This window comes from Gymnoscopelus braueri, assembly GCF_963280865.1.
Source record: "Gymnoscopelus braueri genome assembly, chromosome: 13".
Taxonomy (NCBI): domain Eukaryota; kingdom Metazoa; phylum Chordata; class Actinopteri; order Myctophiformes; family Myctophidae; genus Gymnoscopelus; species Gymnoscopelus braueri.
In genome coordinates this window covers 2,238,639-2,243,508 of record NC_137615.1, presented here as the reverse complement: position 1 = coordinate 2,243,508, position 4,870 = coordinate 2,238,639, and the positions used below count along the sequence as shown (strand labels likewise).

At 41.8% G+C, this 4,870-nt stretch overlaps 1 long non-coding RNA gene across 1 annotated transcript; it reads left to right on the top strand.

The window, feature by feature from the left end:
* Positions 1-552: 552 nt before the first annotated feature.
* On the top strand, positions 553-4,410 carry LOC308098982. The gene is made up of 2 exons (XR_013934341.1): positions 553-3,529; positions 3,576-4,410. It is a non-coding gene; the product is annotated as an uncharacterized lncRNA (long non-coding RNA).
* Positions 4,411-4,870: the final 460 nt, after the last annotated feature.

Below are 4,870 nucleotides of genomic sequence, written 5' to 3'. Positions count from 1 at the left end.
GTTCCAATCAAGACTGATTGATCCTGTCTTATCTCACTTCAAAAAAATAAATGGCTTTTTTAAGTGACACACTATTTATAGGATTTTATTTCGTCATGCGTCTCGCTAGCCAATCAAAAGCATTGGTGACAACATATTGTCACGTGTCACGTGAAGTTTGACACAGCGGGACAGAACGAAAACATACTCTCACACCTCCGGCGGAGACAAATATATTTTCGTGAATGGAAGTGCCAGCTTCCTCTCTGGGATTTGGGGAGGTGTAGTTCCAGACTCTATAACATACAGGAGGTGTAGTTCCAGACTCTATAACATACAGGAGGTGTAGTTCCAGACTCTATATAACATTCAGGAAGTGTAGTTCAGACTCTATATAACATTCAGGAGGTGTAGTTCTAGACTCTATATAACATTCAGGAGTGTGGTTCCAGACTCTATATAGCATTCAGAGATTGTGGAATAGTTGTCTGCTACGCGAGACGACAGAAGCTAACCTCCTGTTTACCACTTCCTGTTCACCACTTTAACCTGGTGTCCATGTTTTGAGCAGGTTATTAGAGGTCAAACACATAAAAAGAAAATTCAGATCTAGGAAATAAATTTCCCCCAAAAATTACAAATTTCAAAATGTTCCAAAATACAGAAAATGTGGCGCATTGTGAGCTTGTAGATCAGATATTTTCAGGGCTTCAAGGTGGGTCAATGAGGGATATGAGGATCGTCTCTGAATAACATAACATTTTATTAAAGAATTGCTCACAGACAACTCTCTCAACAAGGAAAAGAAAAACAAGCTACAAAGAACAAAGAAAATAACTTTGTTTCTCCAAAAAGAGTTTTTCTTTCTTTTTTTTTTACTTTTTCATCTAATAATTCATCTAAATTTTTCCGACTATGGACAGACGGGGCGCACTTTGACCCCTGACCTTCGCCTGTTTCCCTGTACAAGCCAAGACATTTATGTACAAGGGCCATAATAGGAACATAAATAACTACGTATTTTTCCTCTAAAATACAAGAACTAAAAAATTAAAACTTCGGTACAACGGACAAGAAGAAAACACAACGTCATTTTTTTTCTCTTTCGTAACAGGTAAATACTAAAAAAGTACATTTCTGTTTTTTGTCGATATAAATACATGAAGGATAAATAATAATAATAATAATAATACAAAACAGAAGAGTTCTTTTTTTTGTTTAAACCGTCTATAACAAATAAATATATATATATGAATGTTCACTTGAACACACATTGGGCGAAAGACACTTTGATTGGAGGGCCTTTCGTCTTCAAATAACATTTCATTTTATCTCGTTTTTTTTATCTTCTCCTTTCGACCATCAAAATGTAAACTCTAAGTGCAACAATGACGCCTGGATGTGCAAAGCTTCGCTGTAGACCTACACTCTTAGAAAAAACTCTACCTATATGTGTCCGTTTTCACTGGTTTATGTTGGGAGACTTTACGTTACGAGTTACGTTCAACATGACGGTCAAAGACGGTCTACTTTGTACCATGTAAGTCCAATCTATTCTTTCATCCTAAGACGGTGTCTCGCGACAAACATAGACGACCTACAAGCTCACAAGCCGTCGCGTTCGCGACGGCTTGTGAGCTTGTAGGTCGTCTATGTTTGTTCGTCGCGTGACACAGTTGTACAACGGCGACGGGGCGTATAATTTAGGCCTTGGTTGGATCCGGGTTGACGTCTATGACATGTATGGTTCTACAACTCCTAAGAGGAACCGGTCTGTAAAAAAGTGTCATCATCTCAGTCGGTAATGGCGTAAAAAAAGAACCATCGTCCTTTGAAGAAGAAAACAAAACGACGACTGTCAAGTGTTCTAAAGTTGTGCTATAAATGACCAGTGTAGATGTTCACTTTCTGGACGGGTTCTGGAATGAGATTTAAGAGCTGTATTGAATCACGCTGCTGAAAAAACCAAACCCAACCGTTATGGTTCTACTTCCCAAAGTGTTGAAATACAAACACTATTAAGCTTCTGTTTTTTAAGAGTGTGGTCTACAAACACAACCTGCTCTGTTGGTCCAGGACGTTCATTTTTGTTCAAATATATACCCTGTATCCATGTTTAAAGTCAAGATATGTAAGAACCAAACCAAAGGAAAGAAGCAACAACAGCGGGTTCTTTCACGTTAGCATTAGCGCTAACGCGTTAGCGACTGTCCACAAAGGCGAAAGTAAAAGTAACAGTTTCAGTCGTAGAGCAAATCTGCTGTAAGGGAAACCCTGTGATCGTTACCCATGGTGTTGATTTGTCGATCTGTTAAAACGTTAATGCTTTAAGATTCTCAGGACAAGTCTCTTGTCTGAACACGGGCAAACAAAAAATTATGTAATACCTCTTTCGTTTTAAAAATAATGTTACTTCCTTTTTCCTTTGTAGGCCAGCGTAAGATAACCCTCATAAAATGAAAGGAGAGAGAGAGAGGAGAGAGAGAGAGAGAGAGAGAGAGAGAGAGAGAGAGAGAGAGAGAGAGAAGGAAGTGGCAGGTAACAACTACCTAACATAAATAAATAAAGAGCTCGTGGCTCTCATGTTTTAACCCTGTGTCGATGAGGTGCTAAAATAAGAACTTTTTAAAAACAAACGTCTTCCATGTCCTCTCGTTTGTTTTAAGATGTCAACAAGCTAGCCCTAGCGTAGCCACCAACATACGTCAATGGAAGGAAGATAGCTTAGCATAGCTGTGTGTGTGCGCGTGTCTTCACGTATGGTGTGCTGTGTGTGTGCGTGGGTGGGTGCGTGCGTGCGTGGGTGTGCGTGTGCGTGGGTGCGTGCGTGCGGGTGGCGTACGTGCGTGCGTGCGTGTGCGTGCGGTATGCTAAAGTGGCTTAGCATACATGTTGTGTGTAAGTCCCATGGGAGCTAGCTAGTAGCCTCAGTGAGCTCATAGCTTCATAAACCCTGTAAGGGGGGCAAGGGGGGCTGTAGCAGGGAGGGGGGCTGTTAACGAGGGGGGGTCTGTAACGAGGGGGGGTCTGTAACGAGGGGGGGTCTGTAACGAGGGGGGGGGGGGGCTGTTTTTCAGTGCTGATTGGAGAACAGTCGTACAGTAGGTGTTGAGAATGGAGAGAATACAGACCAGGACTGACAGAGAGAGAGAGACCAAAAAACAGACATGATCAGAGAAAAGAATGAGTGGTTTCGTCATGTGTGTGTGTGTGTGTGTGTGTGTTGTGGTGTGTGTGTGTGTGTGTGTGTGTGTGTGTGTGTGTGTGCACGCACTCACGTGAGTGTGAATGTGTACAGATGTGTGTTTATGGAAGTGTACATGTGCGTGTGGGAGTGCATAAGATTATGTGTATGCTCAGTCTGATTGGCTGATTGGCAGGTGAGGTCACACTATCTGAGTTTGGTCATTGGTTCTTTATCTCAATTATTAATTTAGAAGACAATAGAAACCAATAGACGGGATCTTGTTTACAAACAGTACGGTGTGTGTGTGTGTGTGTGTGTGTGTGTGTGTGTGTGTGTGTGTGTGTGTGTGTGTGTGTGTGTGTGGTGTGTGTGTGTGTGTGTGTGTGTGTGTGTGTGTGTGTGTGGTGAGTGTGAGTGAGTGTGTGTGCATTCAGGGGAAAACGCACAGCTGATTAGGACTCTTAATTAGACTGTGAGCTCCACCCTCTATCACTCTCTCTCCTTGTATCACTTCTTGATGCTAGTTTAGTTTACTATGCAGATGATGTATCTTGGCCTCTTATGTTTTTGTTACTTAGATTACACTTTTCTTTGACCACGAATGTAATTAAAAGACAGATGCTAGGTTCATAGTTTACCTGCTATCCTATAGTTTGTTTTGAGGCCCACATTGTTCTCTCTGCACTCTATAGTATGTGACTATTTACCTTGTTGTTTATTACTAGAGTCCATTTAAGCATCATTCACACTGAGTACCTTTAACTATAACAATAACAATAACTATAACTATATCGTTACACCACTGTATTTTCTTATAGTTGGTGTGAACTCTGCCATCCACTTGACTTGTACAATTCTTAAAACAATATTTTGTATAGTTATGGTTATAGTTCTAGTGCTCAGTGTGAATGGCCCTTTCCTCCACTAATTCTGATCTCACACTTGACGAGTTGTCTGCTAAACGCCTACATTGTAAACAGCTCTAATCAGCTGTGCGTTATTACAGTCAGCTATAGAGCAGTGAGCTACAGTGCACGATAAACGTGACCTCAACTATACAGATCTAGTAAGTATAGGGTTGACACTATAAGGTCCGGTCGGGCAAGTACGGGTCAAGTTCTACTTGCCCAAAGGTTATGCCCACTTGCCCGACACAGTAAATCAATATGAATGTTAAATTCATTCGCTAACTGCTGAGGTGGCGACGGGTCACTTTGAGAATCTGAATGAGCACAACTGCTACTTGTAAAAAGGCAGGCATTATTTGTTCTTCACGAATAACCAATGATATTCGATGAAGAACGGTTGCCTCCCCATTCAAACTCCACTTGCCCATCGGGGCAACCTGAAAGCACACTCCACCTTGCCTGAGCGTTTTATTTACTTGCCACAGGCAGTCGGGCAACCTATCAAACGAGTAGGATGCGTTCTAGATATTCTATAAAGTGCTGCGTTCTTCCCCCTATAGCTGCACACAAACAAAGTTTGACCACCATCGTCAGAATAGAGGAGCTCATCGGACGTTCTAGAGCAGGGTCTTCAACAGGGGGGTCCAGGACCCCTAGGGGGTCCTCAGAGTTACTACAGGGGGTCCCGCAAATCATTGTGTGATTTTTTACATTAACCACTTCAAGCAAGCATCCCTATACTCTGAGGAGAACTTTAGCCGAAAAACAGCAGATCTGCTATTTTTTCGGCAAAGAG